Source organism: Ovis canadensis, chromosome 26 (assembly GCF_042477335.2).
Source record: "Ovis canadensis isolate MfBH-ARS-UI-01 breed Bighorn chromosome 26, ARS-UI_OviCan_v2, whole genome shotgun sequence".
Taxonomy (NCBI): Eukaryota; Metazoa; Chordata; class Mammalia; order Artiodactyla; family Bovidae; genus Ovis; species Ovis canadensis.
In genome coordinates, this window is record NC_091270.1 from 36,205,527 (window position 1) to 36,226,110 (window position 20,584).

A 20,584-nucleotide genomic window follows, 5' to 3' on the forward strand; every position below is an offset into this window, starting at 1 on the left:
GACATTGGGTACATGCCCTGAGATCTTTAAAGCATCAGTTATGTCTGGGTTCTACTGTCACATCCAAAATGTAAATGATTAGACAGAAAACTACAGAAGTCAAAGTCTGATGAACTAGGTCTGTTTCCCTGACTTTTCTGGGACCACTATCTGTGCAGGACAGTGGTTTGATTGTTTCTAATGATGTGGTTACTCTGAATGACAAGTGGTAGCCTTTTGTGTAAAGGTATAACCAGTCCCTAATGCACTTTCAGCATTTCCAGCCAGAGACGTTTCTTACAGAAGATATATTCACACATAGCTCAGTATCTCTTTGCTGATAATATCTTCTATGCCTCCTATTTCCTAACTTGAACTTACAATCTTTGAGAGTCCTTGTGTTCCTTTCGATTATGAGGTGATGGTAAAGGCGAGGTGGGATACCCTTTGTAGGATATATGAAAAGCTTGAAATAACTGACACTATGTGACATCCCAACCCTGTACTGAAGATCTAATCAAAACCTGAGAAGTGTCTTCAGCCATTTACTCATTATTATTACAAATTGTGAGCAACTTCCCTGAACTTGATTCTTTAAAATTAAATCACTCTAATTTCTTCTCTCAGTATCTTTTAACCTAATCATCAGGTCTGTTAACACACTCACTTAGGAAGTGATGACATTAACTAAAAAGAATAGAGTTTGGGTGAAAGAGTTACATTTTATTAACATTATGCTATAACTTTATCACCCAGTTATAGTAATAACAAAGAAGTCGTTGTTCAGAATTGGAACAAATACTCCGTTGCCCTAGGTTGAAATTTGCAGTTGCTGACCTGGTAGCTCAGATGCTAAAGAATCTGCCTGCAATGCAGAAGATCCAGGTTCAATCAGTGGGTCCGAAAATCCCCTGGAGTGGGAATAGCTACTCACTCCACTCCAGTATTGCCTGAAGAATTTCGCGGACAGAGGAGCCTGGTGGACTACGGTTCACAGGGTTGATAAGTTGAATTTCCAGCCTAAAATTATGCTTATTATAAGAATAGGCATGTAGGATATTATAAAATAGTGGTGAAATAACAACTGTGGTTTTTGAAACCAGGTTTGTAACAAAATATACAAAATAGATTTTCTTGTATGTGTTTGTATAAATTATGTATCTATTCCATATATAGTGTATATTGTATCAAGTTATATAACTGAACACAAATTTCAGTTCTATGTATAATATCTGTTCTCTCTATAATATATATAATGTATGTATAGGATATATATAATGTATGCTGCTACTACTGCTAAGTTGCTTCAGTCGTGTCCGACTCTGTGTGACCCCATAGACGGCAGCCCAGCAGGCTCCCCCGTCCCTGGGATTCTCCAGGCAAGAACACTGGAGTGGATTACCATTTCCTTCTCCAATGTGTGAAAGTGAAAAGTGAAAGTGAAGTCGCTCAGTTGTGTCCTACCCTCAGCGACCCCATGGACTGCGGCCTTCTGGGCTTCTCCATCCATGGGATTTTCCAGGCAGGAGTACTGGAGTGGGGTGCCATTGACACATATAAATAATGTATATATAAAATATAATGTGTATATAACATATATGTAATGTATGTATCCATTATCTATAGCATGTATTATGTTGTTCAGCCACTCAGTCATGTCTGACTCTGCGACCCCATGGACTGCAGCATGCCAGGCTTTCCTGTCCTTTACTGTCTCCTGGAGCTTGCTCAAACTCATGTCCATTGAGTCCATGATGCCATCCAACCATCTTATCCTCTGTCATCGCTTTCTCCTCCTGCCTTCAATCTTTCTCAGCATCAAGGTCTTTTCCAATGAGTCAGTTCTTTGCATTGGAGTTTCAACTTCAGCAGCAGTCCTTCCAATGAATATTCAGAACTGATTTCCTTTTGATGGACTGGTTGGATCTCCTTCCAGTCCAAGGGACTCTTAAGAGTCTTCTCCAACACCACAGTTCAAAAACATCCATTCTTTGGCACTTAGCCTTCTTTATGGTCCAACTCTCACATGCATACGTGACTACTGGGAAAAGCATAGCTTTGACTATATGGACCTTTGTTGGCAAACTAATGTCTTTGCTTTTGCATACACTGTCTAGGTTTGTCATAGCTTTTCTTCCAAGGAGCAAGTGTCTTTTACTTTCATGGATGCAGTCATCATCTGCAGTGATTTTGGAGCCCAGGAAAATAAAGTCAGCCACTGTTTCCATTCTTTCCCCATCTATTTGCCCTGAAGTGATGGGATCAGATGCCATGAGCTTCATTCTTTGAATGTAGCATTTTAAGTCAGCTTTTTCACTCTCCTCTTTCACGTTCATCAAGAGTCTCTTTAGTTCCTCTTTGCTTTCTGCTATAAGGGTGGAAAATTCAGCAGTGGCCACAGGACTGGAAAAGGTCACTTTTTATTCCAATCCCAAAGAAAGGCAATGCCAAAGAATGTTCAGACCACCACGCAATTGCACTCACCTCACATGCTAGCAAAGTAATGCTCAAAATTCTCCAAGCGAGGCTTCAGCAATATGTGAACCGTGAACTTCCAGATGTTCAAGATGGTTTTAGAAAAGGCAAAGGAACCAGAGGTCAAAGTGCCAACATCCGTTGGATCATCGAAAAAGCAAGAGAGCTCCAGAAAAACATCTATTTCTGCTTTATTGGCTATGCCAAAGCCTTTGACTGTGTGAATCACAAAACTGTGGAAAATTCTGAAAGAGATGGGAATCCAGACCACCTGACCTGCCTCTTGAGAAACCTATATGCAGTTCAGGAAGCAACAGTTAGAACTGAACATGGAACAACAGACTGGTTCCAAATAGGAAAAGGAGTACGTCAAGGCTGTATATTGTCACCCTGCTTATTTAACTTATATGCAGAGTACATCATGAGAAACGCTGGGCTGGAAGAAGCACAAGCTGGAATCAATATTGCCAGGAGAAATATCAAGAACCTCAGATATGCAGATGACACTACCCTTATGGCAGAAAGTGAAGAGGAACTCAAAAGCCTCTTGATGAAAGTGAAAGAGGAAAGTGAAAAAGTTGGCTTAAAGCTCAACAGTCAAAAAATGAAGATTATGGCATCTGGTCCCATCACACTTCATGGGAAATAGATGGGGAAACAGAGTCAGACTTTATTTTTCTGGGCTCCAAAATCACTGCAGATGGTGATTGCAGCCATAAAATATAGACGCTTGCTCCTTTGAAGGAAAGTTATGACCAACCTAGATAGCATATTCAAAAGCAGAAACATTACTTTGCCAACAAAGGTCCATCTAGTCAAGGCCATATTTTTCCAGTGGTCATGTATGGATGTGAGGGTTGGACTGTGAAGAAAGCTGAGCACCAAAGAATTGATGCTTTTGAACTGTGGTATTGGAGAAGACTCTTGAGAGTCCCTTGGACTTCAAGGAGATCCAACCAGTCCATTCTGAAGGAGATCAGCCCTGGGATTTCTTTGGAAGGAATGATGCTAAAGCTGAAACTGCAGTACTCTGGATACCTCATGAGAAGAGTTGACTCATTGGAAAAGACTGTGATGCTGGGAGGGATTGGGGGCGGGAGGAGAAGGGGACGACCAAGGATGAGATGGCTGGATGGCATCACTGACTCGATGGAAGTGAGTCTGAGTGAACTCCGAGAGTTGGTGATGGACTGGGAGGCTTGGCATGCTGCAGTTCATGGGGTCACAAAGAGTCGGACACGACTGAGCGACTGATCTGAACTGAACTGATAAGAGTGGTGCCATCTGCATATCTGAGGTTACTGATATTTCTCCTGGAAATCTTGATTTCGGCTTGTGCTTCATCCAGTCTGGCATTTCGCATGATGCACTATGTATACAAGTTAAATAAACAGGGTGACAATATACAGCCTTGACGTACCCTGTCCCAATTCAGAACCAGTCCATTGTTCCATGTCTGGTTCTAATTGTTGCTTCTTGACCTGCATACAGGTTTCTCATGAGGCAGGTAAGGTGGTCAGGTATTCCCATTTCTTGAAGAATTTTCCACAGTTTGTTGTGATCCACACAGTCCATGGCTTTAGCATAGTCAATGAAGCAGAAGTAGATGTTTTTCTGGAATTATCTTGCTTTTTGATGATCCAACGGATGTTGGCAATTTGATCTCTGGTTCCTATGCCTTTTCTAAATCCAGGTTAAACATCTGGAAGTTCTTGGTTCACATACTGTTAACATGTAGCTTGGAGAATTTTGAGCATTACTTTGCTAGTGTGTGAGATGAATGCAATTGTGTGGTAGTCTGAACATTCTTTGGCATTGTCTTTCTTTGGGATTGGAGTGAAAACTGACCTTTCATAGTTCCGTGGCCACTGCCGAGTTTTCCAAATTTGCTGGCATATTAAGTGAAGCACTTTTATAGTATCATCTTTTAGGATTTGAAATAGCTCAGCTGGAGTTCCATCACCTCCACTAGCTTTGTTTGTAGTGATGCTTCCTAAGGCCCGCTTGACTTCGCACTGTAGGATCTAGGTGAGTGATCAGACCATCATGGTTTTCTGGTTCATTAAGATTTCTTTTGTCTAGTTCTTCTGTGTATTCTTACCTCCTCTTCTTAATATAACATGTATATATGTATATAATATATCAAATCCTATAGTTTAATACAAGGGTTAGAAGATGAGAAAATGTCCACATCAGTCATTTAAATGCTAGGTTAGTATTAGTCTCCTTGATTGGCCCAACCAGGAAGCACAGAGTGGCTTGGATCATCCGAAAGTTGTGTCGCACTCTGAAGGCTGGGAGTCTCCGATCCGGGTGTCAGCAAGGCCGTGTCCCCTCTGAAGCCTGGGGAGGGCAACTCCCCTCTGTGTTCTCTGCAGCTGCAGCAGCAGTGTTCCTGGGCTTGGGGCCGCCTAGTTCCGGTCTTCACAGGGCAGCTCCTTCCGCCTCTCCACAGTCTTCCCTCTGTGCATGACATTTTCTGTATCCAAATGGCTCTTTACGAAGTACACCAGCCAGAGAGGAGTAGAATCCACTCTAATGACCTTTTTTAAACGTCATTATCTCTGTAAAGATCTCATTTGCAAATAAAACACATTTTGAGGAGTTAGGAGTTAAGGCTTAAACCTATTGCTTTTTAAAGAGAAATACAATTCAACATGTAACAGGTTACAGATATTTTTGTTTTAATTTGGAAAATTTCCAGATTTTTTCTTAGAAGCCTGTGTGTTTTACCTTTTTGTGACACAGTGCTTTATCAAATTCCGTTGTTACAGCATTTCTGCTTTTTGTCAAATGTTGGAATTCCCTCTGATCATAGCTAAAAGATTTATTATACTTAGTTTTGTTCCACAGATAAGGTTTGAGGCAAAATAAATTCACATGATACTGATTTATTAGAATTATAATAGTTGTTTTATGTAAGTCTTGGTCTAAGTTAGGCAAATAAATTACTTTTTTTCCCAAGAATTTTGCTCAACATAAATTACTGTTTTCCACATTATATTGTTTTTCAAATGCTTTCTTTGTGAAAGAAATATTTCCCTTTCACATTGGGTGTCTACTGTGTTACTCCAGCTCTATTTCTGGATGATGGTGGAAGTTTTAGGGAATGAGACTGGCTTCTTTGAGTTATCAAATATTATCAAATGTCTGCTTGTGGAAAATTATCTTTATCCTGTCTTTGCCTGTGAAACATAGCACAGAATGTGGGGACAGACACACAGATGTTCAGGTGTCATTGTCTAAGCGCTGGTTCTGGATCTCTAAGTAAGGTATTTCCATATTGGGCATTTCAGAATAATAACTTGAACTTTATATTGCAGTTAATTTAGCACACAGCTTTTACTGAGAAATAAAGGAGAGTTTTTATATTTTAATAAGTGTCTTCCTAGTTTTCTAATAAAAGATTGTGTCACAATTTAGATTGCAGTCACTATGATGACATTTACCATGCGGTGCGTTTATTAAGGCCGTCTTGGGATTAGCACTTGCAAAAGTGATAGAGAAGTCAGAACTGGGTAAAGGAAAGTTCTGGAGGTAGAATGGCTCTTCAGAGTTGTCTCCAGATGGGTTGAGCTGGCCAGGCCAAGGTCATCTCTAAGAGATCAGCCGTGAGATATGAGCCTGGGGAGAAAGGGCACAATCTTGAGGAGACCACCTTCTCCCCCTGAGGCATCCCTGAAGGATACCCATGCAGCCCACCCAGCAACTGGGGCCACACATCCTACTTCACTGAGACATCTGGGTATCTCAGCACAGTGTGCAACACAGGGAAAAGAATCATATCACAATCTTGCGATGCACTTTCAACCATGCTTTTGCTGGCTGTGTAGTAATGTAGATCTATAAAGGCTATAAATTTTTTAAAAAGTTTGATTCATTGCATAACAATTAAAAAAACCCTATGCATATTTTTTGTTTCCATTTTCCTTATTAATCTTATTGAAGCATCACATAACTGAATATTGCCTCACTTTCACTGTAACTAGAGGTAGAGAATATGAACATGGGGATGTTTCTACTCAAAATTGCTAGTCCTGTAAGTCTTCATCCTTATCTGGTGTACATAATCTTGATCTAATGTGAAGAAGGGTGCATGTGTATGTATGAGAATGGGACATGCATGTTGTCCTGTTTGCATGAGGACATGCATGTAATCCTGAGAGTAACATCATCATGTTACCAAGAACTTTGTATTTGTCTTTGCTATAACCAGAGAAAATATAATGGACAAATGTGGGTGCTCTTCCCATATTCCCAACAGGGTTTTCAAATTCTCCCATAAACTGCACAGTATCTTGGACTCTGAAAGTCCACATCTGTCTCATTTGTGGAGATTTCCACCTTGCATGTGGGTAATGCCTTTCTAAAAATTGAGTGGAGAAATAGTAAAGTTTCAATTTTTTGTCAGCAGAATCATTCTGAACTGTGCTAAAGTAAGAGACTGAAAGAACACAGCTAGTTTTCTGACAACAAGGGGAATGACTTTTAGGGAAAATAGATATATTTTGACTGAGAAATCATCAGCTTTGGTAGGAGAGTATTCAAGAGAGTGTAGGAATGACACTATTGCCAGCTGTCATTTTTCTTTAAACATTTGTCTCTAAATGCATAAGAGTAAATCTCGGATGGTCTTAACTACACACTGCTAATATGTCATGTCTGCTTGATATTGATCCTTTTCTATTCTGAAGTTCATTTAAATTTGGTTTATAACAGTTCCTAGATTATTACAAAATTTTTCATTCCAATCCAGTTAGTTAAAATGACTTTTTCGATTATCGAAATACACTTCTATCTGATTTCCCTATGTCTCATACTCAAAATCAAAACAGTCAGTTTAATTTTCCAAATATGCAGCTCTGTTTGAATTACATCCCTGCTCAGAAAGCTCTGTGCACCTCAGTGCTATTAACTGAAGCTTCATCTGGGCTGCAAGGTCATTTGGCAGATTGCTTCCGTCCATATTTAAGCACAACATTCACAATAACCACAAGGAGGAAACAACCCAAATGTCCAATGTCTATCAACAGATGAATGGATAAGCAAAATGTGATATTTATACACACGCACTCACGTGCACACACACACACACACACACAATGGGATATCATTCAGCCTTAAAAATGAGGGTATTCTGATACGTTACAACATGAGTGAAACTTGAGGGTGTTATCAAATATAAGTGATGTGTGCTAGACACAAAAAGACAAATATTGTATTATTCCCAACTACATGAGGTACCTAGAACAGTCCAATTCTTAGAGTCAGAAAGAGAACAGTGGTGGAGAGAAAAGGAGGATACGATATTGTTGTTTAAAGGTACAAAGATTCAGTTCGAGATGATGAAAGGTTCTAGAGATGGATACTAGTGATGGTTATGCACCAATGTGAATCTGTTCAAATATCATTAAATTGTAAACTTTAAAGTGGTTCAAATGCTAAATACTGTTTTATGTATATTTTACCATAATTAAGTAAAAAAGAATGAATTAACTCAGCTCTAACCCAACAGAATTCCAGAAGTGTGAACTCTACATCTGTAAAGTGAAGATGCTGTCACTGCCTATTTCAATTGCTATGAGAATTAACTGGAGTAGCATCTATAAAGAATATAGCACAATGTCTGACATGTTGGGGCTTCCCTGGTGGCTCAGTGATAAAGAATCTGCCTGCAGTGCAGAAGACCTGGATTCCATCTCTAGGTCGGGACGATCCCCTAGAGGAGGGCATGGCAACCCACTCCAGTATTCTTGCCTGGAGAGCCTATGGACAGAGGAGCCTGGCAGGCTACAGTCCATAGGGTCGCACAGGGTCAGACACAACTGAAGTGACTAAGCAGCAGGAGCAGCAGCTGTCATGCCAAGAGAGAAAACACTCAAACTTACTGTTATGTGGCATTAGGTCAGATATGTCATTTTATCTTTGCTTTAAGTGAATTTCTGAAATACATTGTCAGTTTTATAAAATATGGACAATTTCTCATTTTAATCATTTATCCCCATTTTAAACGCTTATCTGTCTTTGTTCTATAATTTCCAAATAAAAGAGAAAATCCTTCTTATGTTTGGAAACTACCAGGTTGTGGAAAATGTTTGAATTCATTTATTTCTTTACAAGCAATTTGTTTTTATTACATTGGGTAAAATACATTATAAAATGATTTTTAATAGGCATCTTTAAATGCCAAAGCTAAATATGTAGATATTCTTCTCTAGTTTACTTTTAATGATTTTAAAATGAATTATCTGATTTTTGTTTTATAGTACCTGTCTGAAAAATAGACAAAGCATAGAATTAAACTAAAATGTAGAGGCAATGCTATGGTGTAATTATGTTTAAATATCTAGAGCAATATATTAGTTTAATGAAAAAAGCAATTATAGTAACAAGAGTTCAATTCTTTTATATTATATATTTATATTCCATTGATCTGCAGTTATGGATCAATTAGAGTTTTTAACAATACCCTTTTAGTTCAGGATCCTTATCCAAAATATCAGGCCACTATGAGTTAGCCAATGAAAGACTTAGTTAACTATGCTCCTTCATTCCTCCCATTTGCCAGGCATTATAGTAAGTCTTTGACGTATAGTGCCTCTAATCTTAAATGAACTCTAAGGGCCAGAGAGAAGAGTTGAAGCTTTTGTAATATGCCTAAATCACACAAGTAATAAGGGTGTTGTTGTTATTGTTTAGTCACTAAGTTGTGTGTGACTCGGTGTCTCCTGGATTATTAGCAGCCAGATTCTTTACCACTGAGCCACAGGGGACATAAGCCCAATAAGGACATAAGCTGCTTCAATCATGTCTGACTCTTTCAGACTCAATGGGATAAGGGCATATAAGGACTTAAATACAGGATTATTTCATTTTTTTATACCTATAGGACTCTTCAATGATGTTCTTCTGTATTCTCTTATGTATATTTTCACTTATTTTTTAAATTTAATTTTGACCCAGAAGCTAGGGAAAGCAAGTAAAGCTACCTAAACTTCTAGCACTGACTTATTATTCAAAGTAAAACTATAGATTATAATAGAATTCATGGTGAATTTAATGAGTTTCAGAGGAAATCATCAGAATATTCTGAATGGAAAATTCTCTAAACCTTTACTAAGCCATTATCCAATTTCAGACTAAGCCTAAAAATTCTAAATAATGTATTTTTACCATGATTCTCCCCCAAAAACAGCAGACCTATACTCCTCAGAGTGTTTCATGGCACCAAGTACAAGATACTTTAGAAGTAACCACCTTGCCTCTCTAACTCCTATTCCATCTCTGTCTTTTTACCCATCATTAGTGAACCATTACAGGTAGCCCACCTTTCATGAAAACCACACCAACTGTTATTCAAAGACATGCTGTAGTTCTATTTTTAAAAAGTCATGTGGTTAAAATGTCTGTAAAAGTTTTATCAGATTTAAATTAGATGTGCATAATTCAATATAAAAGACAGTTTCATTACCTACAGAGTGGTTGGGATTTCTGGTCACATGCAGGATATTCTCAGAGAAGTATTGTGTTCCCATTCTTTATTCTCTGAGTTGCATGTTAAAAAAGTAATTCTATTAAAAAAACAGAAATTACCTGTAAAATTGAACAGAACTGAATTAAGCATATTACATGATTTTTATCTTGCATGGAAACCAGGTTTGTTTGTGATAGGTGGGGAGAACTGTGAGGTATTTTGCAGACTCTGCAACACTAAAAAGGACAACTGCAGTAAAACTTTTCTAGTTAAATAAGATTCTTGGAAATCTAAATATGCTAGGTCGGAAGATAGCTTTCTTCAGCTCTGCTCATTTTTTAGAAATTACATATTTAAAGCATAAAACAACATATAATATCACTATTTTACTGTGAAAGAAGAAATTTTAATAAATATACAATGGTATGTATATAAATAGAAATGTTGTTCTTTAGTCGCTAAGTCCTGTCCGACTCTCTGTGACCCCGTGAACTGTAGTACGCCTGGCTTCCCTGTCCTTCACTATGTCCCAGAGTATGCTCAAACTCACTTGCACTGAGTAGTTGATGCCATCCAACCATCTCATCCTCTGTTATCTCCTTCTCCTCCTGCTCTCAACTTTCCCAGCATCAGAGTCTTTTCTAATGAGTCAGTCCTTCGTATCAGGTGGCCACTGTATTGGAGCTTCACCTGCAGCATCAGTCCTTCCATTGAATACTCAGGAATGATTTCCTTTAGGGTTGACCAGTTTGATCTCCTTGCAGTCCAGGGGACTCTGAAGAGTCTTCTCTAATACCATAAATTCGAAAGCACCATTTTTTTGGCACTCAGCCTTCTTTATGGTCCAGTTCTTCACTACTGTAAAAACCATAGCTTTGACTATATGAATCTTTGTCAGCAAAGTGATGTCTATGCTTTTTGATACACTGTCTAGGTTTGTCACAGCTTTCCTTCTAAGGAGTGAGCATCTTTTAATTTCATGCTGCAGTCACCATCTGCAGTGATTTAGGATCCCCACAAAATAAAATACATCATTGTTTCCACTTTCCCCCCTTCTATTTGTCATGAAGTAATTGGACCAGATGCCATGATCTTAGTTTTCTGAATGTTGAGTTTTAAGCCAGATTTTTCACTTTCTTCTTTCACCCTCATAAAGAGGCTGTTTAGTTCCTCTTTGATTTCTGAGGTTGTTGATGTTTCTCCTGGCAATCTTGATTCCAGCTTGTGCTTCATGCAGTCTGGCATTTCACATGATGTACTGTGCATAGAAGTTAAATAAGCAGTGTGACAATATACAGCTTTGAGGTACTCCTTTCCCAATTTTGAATCAGTCTGTTGTTCCATGTCTGGTTCTAACTATTGCTTCTTGACCTGCATGCACAGGAGGCAGGTAAAATGGCCTAGTATTCCCATCTCTTTAAGAATTTTCCAGTTTGTTGTGATCCACATGGGAGCAGTGGATGCTATTCTGGAATTCTCTTGCTTTTTCTATGAGCCCAATTCTATCTCTAGTTCCTTTGCCTTTGCTAAATCCAGTGTGTACATCCGGAAGTTCTTGGTTCATGTACTGCCTATCTTAAAGGATTTTCAGCATTACCTTGCGAGCATGTGAAATGAACACAATTGTGCGGTAGTCTGAGCATTCTTTGGCATTGCCCTTATTTAGTATTGGAATGAAAACTGACCTTTTCCAGTCCTGGGGCCAATGCTGAATTTTCCAAATTTGCTGACATACTGAGTGCAGCACTTTAAAGCATCATCTGTTAGGATTTTAAATCCTTCAGCTGGAATGCTGTCACCTCCACTAGCTTTGTTCACAGTAATGCTTCCTAAGGCCCACTTGATTTCTCACCCCAGGATGCCTGGCTCTAGGTGAGTGACCACACCATTGTGGTTATCCAGATCATAAAGACTTTTTTTGTATAGTTCTTCTGTGTACTCTTGCCACCTCTTAATATCTTTGGTTTTTGTTAGGTCCTCACTGTTTCTGTCCTTTATTGTGACCATCCTTGCATGAAATGTTTGCTTGTTTTCTCCAATTTTATTTGAAGAGATATCGGGTCTTCTCTATTGTTTTCCTCTATTGCTTTGCTTTGCATTGTTCATTTAAGAAGGCCCTCTTATCTCTCCTTGTTATTTTCTGGGACTCTGCATTCAGTTGGGTATATCTTTTCCCTTCTCCCTTCCCTTTCCTCAGCTGTTTGTACAGCCTGCTTAGACAACCACTTTGCCTACTTGCATTTCTTTTTCTTTGGGATGGTTTTGGTCCCTGCCTCCTGTGCAATGTTATGAACATGTCCGTAGTTCTTTAGGCACTCTGTACAATGTTACGAACTGTCATAGTTCTTTAGGCACTCTGTCTACCAGATCTAATCCCCTGAAGCTATTCGTCACCTCCACTGTGTAACCATAGTGATTAGATTTAGTTCATACCTGAATGGCCTAGTGGTTTTCCCTATTTTCTTCAGTTTAATGCTTAATTTTACATTCAGGAGCTGATGAACTAAGCGATAGTCAGATCCAGGTCTTGTTTTCACTGACTGCATAATACTTCTTCATCTTTTGCTACAAAGAATATAATCAATCTGATTGGGGTATTGACTAGCTGGTGATGTCCATGTGTAGAGTCATGTCTTATGTTGTTCAGTTAAGTCACTCATTGGTGTCCAGCTCTTTGTGACCCCAAGAACTGCAGCATGCCAGGCTTCCCTGTCCATCACCAATTCCTGAAGCTTGCTTAAACTCATGTCCATCGAGTCAGTGATGCCATCCAACCATCTCATCCTCTGTCATCCCCTTCTCCTGCCTTCAGTCTTTCCAAGCATCAGGGTCTTTTCAAATGAGTCAGTTCTTTGAATCAGGTGGCCCAAGTATTGGAGTTTCAGCTTCAGCATCAGTCCTTCCAATGAATATTCAGGATTGATTTTCTTTAGGATTGACTGGTTTAATCTCCTTGCAGTCCAAGGCCTCTCAAGAGTCTTCTCCAACACCACAGTTCAAAAGCATCAATTCTTTGGTGCTCAGCCCTCTTTATAGTCCAAATCTCACATCCATACATACCTACTGGAAAAACCATAGCTTTGACTATACAGACCTTTAAATATATTGTCTCTGCTTTTCAATATGCTGTCTAGGTTGGTCATAGATTTTCTTCCAAGGAGCAGGCATCTTTTAATTTCATGGCTTCAGTCACCATCTGCAGTGATGTTGGAGCCCCAAAATAAAGTCTGTCACTGTTTCTATTGTTTTCCCATCTATTTGCCATGAAGTGATGGGACTGGATGCCATGATTTTAGTTTTCTGAATGTTGAGTTTTAAGCCAACTTTTTCACTCTTCTTTTACTTTCATTAGGAGGCTATTTAGTTCTTTGCTTTCTGCCATAAGGGTGGTATCATCTGCATATGTGAAGTTATTGATATTTCTCCCAGCAATCTTGATTCCAGCTTGTGCTTCATTCAGCCCGGATTTTACATGATATACTCTGCATATAAGTTAAAGAAACAGGGTGAAAATATACAACTTTGATGTACTCCTTTCCCTAGTTTGAACCAGCCTGTTGTTCCATGTCCAGTTTTAACTGTTGCTGTTTGATCTGCATACTGATTTCTCAGGAGGCAGGTCAGGTGGTCTGATATTCCCATCTTTTAGAGAATTTTCCACACAGTCAAAGGCTTTTGCATAGTCAATAAAGCACAAATACATGTTTTTCTGGAACTCCCTTGCTTTTTCAGGGACCCAACAGATGTTGGCAATTGGATTGCTGGTTCCTCTGCCTTTTCTAAACCCAGCTTGAACATCTGGAAGTACATGGTTCACATACTCTTGAAGCCTGGCTTGGAGAATTTTGAGCATTACCTTGCTAGCATGTGAGATGTGTGCAGTTGTGTGATAGTTTAAACATTCTTTGGCATTGCCTTTCTTTTAGATTAGGATGATTGTGTTGTTGAAAGAGGGTATTTGCTGTGACCAGTGTGTTCTCTTGACACACTCTGTTAGCCTTTGCCCCGCTTCATTTTATACTTCAAGGCCAAACTTACCTGTTACTCCAGGTATCTCTTGACTTTCCTACTTTTGCATCCCAATCCCCTCTGATGAAAAGGACATCTTTTTTTTTTTTTTAATTTGGTGTTAGCTCAAGAAGGTCTTATAGGTCTTCATAGAACCAGTTAACTTCTGCTTCTTCAGCGTTAGTGGTTGGAGCATGGACATGGATTGCTGTGATATTGGAAACGAACAAAGATCATTGTGTCATTTTTGAGATTGCACCTAAGTACTGTATTTCAAACTGTTTCGTTGACTATGAGGGCTACTCCATTTCTTCTAAGGCACTTTTGCCATGATAGTCGATAGAATGATCATCTGAATTAAATTTGTCCATTTTCGTCCATTTTAGTTCACTGATTCCTAACATGTCAATGTTCACGCTTGCCATCTCCTGCTTGACCACATCCAATTTACCTTGATTCATGGACCTAACATTCCAGGTTCTTACGCAGTATTGTTTATAGCATCAGACTTTACTTTCACCACCAGACATATCCACAACTGAGAGTTGTTTCAGCTTTGGCCCTGCCTCTTCATTCTTTCTAGCGCTATTTCTCCACTCTTTCCCAGTAGCATATTGAATACCTTCTGATCTGAGGGGCTCATCTTCCAGTGTCATATCTTTCTCGTTTTCATATGGTTCATTGGATTCTCAAGGCAAGAATATTGGAGTAGTTTGCCATTCACTCCTCCAGTGGACCACGTTTTGTCAGAAATCTCCACTAATGTACCATGCTGTGCAGATAAAATTATACTTTACGTGAAATACACATTTCTCATCAGGCTTCCCAGGTGACTCATTGGTATAGAATTCACTTGCCAATGCAGGGGGAGCCAGTGGGTTCGATGCCTGGGTCGGGAAGATCCCCTTGAGGAGGAAAGTGCACTCAGTCTAGTATTCTTGCCTAGGAAATCCCATGGATAGAGGAGCTTGGATTGCTGCAGTCCAGGGGGTCACAAAGAGTTGGACATGACTGTGCAGTTGGGTATGCACACCCATACATCTCTTACTAGAACCAAATCCAAGTATGGCTTAAAATATGTCATCTTTTCACTTTGTCATATTGAGGTATTTTTGCATGTTGTCACATGGCAGTGATACAATTCTATAAAGGTATTTGATTTTGTGTCTTTTTCTTACTATCTTGTCGGTGGTAAAATAAGCGAAAACTTATCTGTGCAGGTAACTTCAGCAGCAATGATTTGATATTTAATGATCTCAGAAAAGATACACATAAGCAAAATTTTAACAAGCAGTCCCCTGAGGTCAGAGATTTTGCCTACCTTTAGATAACATTATTCCACCATGAGATGGTATCTATTAACAGTAGGCTGTCTGTTTCCTGAATTTCAATTCTTTGTTGCTGGATTGGGTAAAATAATTAAAGATATTGTGATCTTCATGTAAAAATATTGAGAATATTTTGTGAAGAAAATACTTTTTCCAAAGATTTTCAGATTATTCTATATTCCTATATTTCTAAGGTATCTCAGTTTTTTTTATTAAGTGAAGAATATTTAGGTTGTCAGCAGATGAAACACAGATATAAATAATACATACTACATATGACTATCCCTAATGATTTCCCAGTCCATTTTATTAAGTTTTTTAATCTTAGAAATGTGACAATATCTAATTGCATATTTTGCTGCTAGTAATGATATAAAGTCACAAAAGAACATTAGCCATAGCCTAGCATGCAAAACAAGCCAAATAATCTACAGAATCACTGTTTTTGTTTGTTAATTTGCTTCACCATCAAGACCTGAAGACTCAATAAAAGTTGATCCACTAAATTCTGGATAGTGACAGCACTTTCTAGGAGTTAAGAGAACCATGGTAGATCTCATCTTCTCTGGTGGAGTAGTGGTATTAGAAGATGAGAAGTTTACCATTGAAGGCATAAAGAGAAACTGATACATCATCACGAACTTTTTATGGCTCTATTTGGACTATTAGGACATTAGGATGCTGAGGAGTCAGATACCACGTAAGTCATAGGTACCACCGAAGTCTGAGCGACCAGGTGTTTCTCATAGTTTTGCACTCTGTGCATGGGAATTCTCCACGAAAGACTGGGGTCAGAGCATGATAAATCCACTAAAGGCACCTCAGACTTTCAACAATTGAAGACTGAGATTGGCACAGGAAAACTGAGAAATTTTCCGAGACATGCTTAACTTTGGAAAGCTAAAGGTAGGAAACCTGAGGGAAATTCTTCCTAACAATCCTTCACTTTCATAAAGTATAGAGCATCTCTACTTCAAGGATGAGACAGGGTAGAAGGCTAGAGTCAAGAGTGAGCCAAGAGCAGGACTGGGACACAGAGAGCAAGACTCCAGTATTGGAGCCTGTCTATGAAGGGAAGTTACGGATCCTAAAGCTGGGGCTTGGCTGCAAAGAGAAAATGGCTTATTGGAATAACACCACCAACAGTTATGAAAGGAAATTTCTGATCTCATAGTCAATGCCAATGGGAAATTTAAACATAAAATTTGCATCAAATCCCAGACCTCCTTTCACTGTAGATGTTATTGATTTAGCTTATTGACTCTAGCAACTTATAAGTATAAGCAAGTATACTTGTAGGTTTTGCTTTTAACATCACAACATAAGTTTCTATTGTTATTCTCTACAAAAGAACAAAGCTCCCCAAAATACAATAAAAAAAGAAGAGCATTTAACCCCAAGTCAGGAAAATAGTCAGTTATAAGTAAATACTATGATGAGTGTAAAATTGGAAATGTCAGAAAAGCTATTTAAAATAACTATGATAAAATGTAAAATGTTAGATAGCACCTTTAAAATAACTGTGACAAAAATGCCAAAGTATTTGTTGGGAAAACTGGCCAACATGTGTCAACAGTTGGAAATTTTCTGAGAATAAAAAATAAACTATTAATACAAAAAGGAGAACCAAATGGATATACTAAATGTAAAACAGAAAAAATAATCCATTACATGGGTTTTACAACAGAGACAACAAAAGTAATAATCAATGAACATGACAACAGAGGAGGAGAAAGTATCCAAACTGAAAAAAAAAAAAAGAAGAAGACCAGAAAAGAAAAGGAGAGAGGAGAAAGCAAACAAAAGAAAAACAGAACAGCCAATGTCTGTGGCAAAATATCAAGTAGTATAACACATGTAACTGAGCACAGAGAAAGAAAATGAGAATGGACAGGTAAAATATTTAAAAAGATAATATCTGAGAACTTTCCAAAATTGTTTACTACTGTCAAATCACACATCAAAGAAACTGAGCAAATTCTAAAGGAGGATAAATAAAAAGATAACTACAGCAAGACACGTCATAGTCAAACTTCTGAAAAATCAGAGTAATAAATGTTTAAGCAGCCAGAGAAAGACATAACATATGGAAGAACCAAGATTTGACAGTAATTCTGACTGCTCATTAGTAACAGTTGAGATTGGAAAACACTAAAATTTCATTTTCAAAGTGCTAAAGAAATTATCTAGGATTCCATAGCCAATGAAAATATTATTCAGTTGAAAGGAGGAAAATGACAATTTCAGGTGAACCAAAACTGAAATGATTTATTTATAATTGAAATACCTTACAATAAATGCTAAAAGAAATAATCTGAGATGAAGGAGAATGATACCAGGCAAAAACTTAGACCTACTGGAAGCAATGAAGGGCTTTCTTATAGAACATGTTATGTGCATACTCACACACATATATGTGAATACTCATATGTATTTGTATACACATCTGCTGCTGCTACTGCTGCTAGGTCGCTTCAGTCGTGTCCGACTCTGTGCTACCCCATAGACCGCAGCCCACCAGGCTCTGCCGTCCCTGGGATTCTCCAGGCAAGAATATTGGAGTGGGTTGCCATTTCCTTCTCCAATGCATGAAAGTGAAAAGTGAAAGTGAAGTCGCTCAGTCGTGTCTGACTCATCGAGACCCCATGGACTGCAGCCTACCAGGCTCCTCCGTCCATGGGAGTTTCCAGGCAAGAGTACCGGAGTGGGTTGCCATTGCTTTCTCTGATACACATTTCTCCACTGTTTAAAACAATAACAATGTATTTAAAAATTTTTGGCAAAAGTACAGGTAAATTTATAGGATAGCACAAAATATGAGAGAAGGATAGAAGAAATAATAAAGTTAACAGTTTTTACATTATGAGATGGTGAAATATTATTTAAAGATAAACTATAATAATATAAAATGGCTAAGATAGTCTCTATAGTAATCAGTAAAAAAAATTAACACAAAGAGGTAGAGTTAAAATGGTAAAAGAAAAGAAAAAAATGGAATTTTGAAAATAGTTCATTGAAAAGAAGACAAAAAATAGGAGCAAAGAAACAAAGGTAAAGTAGGATAAATAGAAAAGTAATAACAAATATTATCAAGTCTAATCATGTCAGAAGTTACATTACATGTAAATGGACTAACCTCCCCTCCCCCCAGTTAAAAGTTCAAGATTATCAGAGTGGGTGAAAAAGCAAGAGCCAACTCCATTTGAAATATAGATAATTGTGTTTATAGAGAAATATTTTAAAATAATTTGTAGTAAAGTCACCATGCAAACACTAAGCAATGGCTATATCAAAGTAAACGTCATGGAGAAGAGTATTACTAGAGATTGAGAGAGAGAATTTGTACTAATAGAAGAATCAATACTTCAAGGATTCATAGATATTTGAAATATGTGTGCACTTAACAGAATTTAAAAGTATGTGATATAAAACTTTTACAGAATAGAAAAAAGCTACAGAGAAATCCACAACAGGGCAGATTTTAAAGCCCTTTTCTCAGTAATTGGTAAAAACAAATAGAGGAAAAAAATGTTTAGTACATAAATAAGATTTTAACAATGTTGTGAACCAACCTGAGCTAATTGATATTGACAGAAATATTATATCCACTACGTAAGAGTGTGCATTATTTTAAAGGACATCTGAGACATTTAATAGTTCTCAGTACATATACATGTTCAATACATCATAAAAATATTTGTCAGACAACAATGGAAATATATTCAAAGTCTATTAGAAAATGATATATTGAAAACCCAAATATTTTAAAATTAATTCACAGAAGGAATTACACAGAAATTTTAAAAAACAGGATTTCGAATGACAGGAGGAGTTTGTTGGGTGCATCTAAACTGGAATTGAAAAGAAATGTACACTGTCAAGTGCTTATACTAGAATAGAAGAAAGTGAAATTAATGGTCTAAGCACCCGACATAAAATTATGAAAAAGAGAAATTAAACTAGAAATAGTTGTGAACAAAAGAAATAATATAAATTACTGAAATAGCAGTAGACAAAGAATAACTTGAAGAAATTAACTCAAAAATTAAAATGAAAACAAGAATAAGTTACTTTTGATGAAAAAGCTGTGATATAGAAATAAAGATAAAACACATGAGAACAAGCAAAGGCTATTTATTCAGAGCTTGCTGTAACAAGGGAGTCAGCCACCATCATTTGTATTGTGGCAGCAACTCAACCACAGGCAGGGAGGTGGTGGAGAAGGAAGGCTTAGGTATGCCCTGATTGTTGTCATGGGAAAGCTATAGGTAAACTAATGAGAAGTGGGTGTCCTCTGTGACTGATTAAGAGTGTGCATTTGGTTTTCTCTCTTGGTCTTAAATTGGAAGTGTGGACGAAAAGCAGGGAAGCTGTTGTTGATTAATCAAGTCCTGGCCATGTGGAGCTGCTTGATATTATAGACATTACTGGAGCAATATTGTTTGACTTCCAGGAGCAGTATTGTTACTAGAGATAGCAGTCTGACTTCCTCCAAGTCTGACTTACAAGGGACTGACTTTCTGGGCTAGTTATTGTAGATAAGGAGTTAAAATCAATAGATGGGGATTTATGATTAGGGGGGAGATCTTATGATACTAATTTCCTTATCCTTTCTTTGTAGGAATATAATCGATATTCTATAAAGCAGAAAACAGTCAGTATAAAAACATATTGATCCTCTCATCTTAATGCTTTTTTTACAATCTCTTTTTATAACCTTAGAGAAATATATTGTGGTTAAAAAATATTTAACTGGAAACCTTAAATTGCTTAACTTCAGTCTAGTTTATTTTTCTTCTTTCAATTTCAAGTAAATAAATATAAAGATTGTTATTAATCCAGCATAGGATGATTCCATTTTTATAAAGTCGTTTCTATATATCTAGCTACTTACTTCCTGGCTTCCCAGGGGGTATAGTGATAAAGAATCTGCCTACCAATGCAGGAAACGCAGGAGATGCAGGAGACACAGGTTCTATCCCTGGGTTGGGAAGATCTCTTGCAGAAGGAAATGGCAACCCACTCCAGGATTCTTGCCTGGAAAAGTCCCGTGGACAGGAGCCTAGTGGGCTACAGTCCATGGGGTCATGAAGTCAGACACAGCTGAGTGACTGAGCACAGCACAGCTAGTTACTTGTCCTTTTTGTGTGTTGAGGGGTTTGAGAAATATCTGAATGCTGGGGCTTTATCTCCTGCTGTTCCTGCACCCAAATCACCATCGGAGCATTCTGAGACTAACAGGCTGGAAGGATTCATGAGAAGCACATGGAGAAGAATGGGTTTTTCCTATTTACGCCAGCTTGTTTGGAATTTGTTTAAT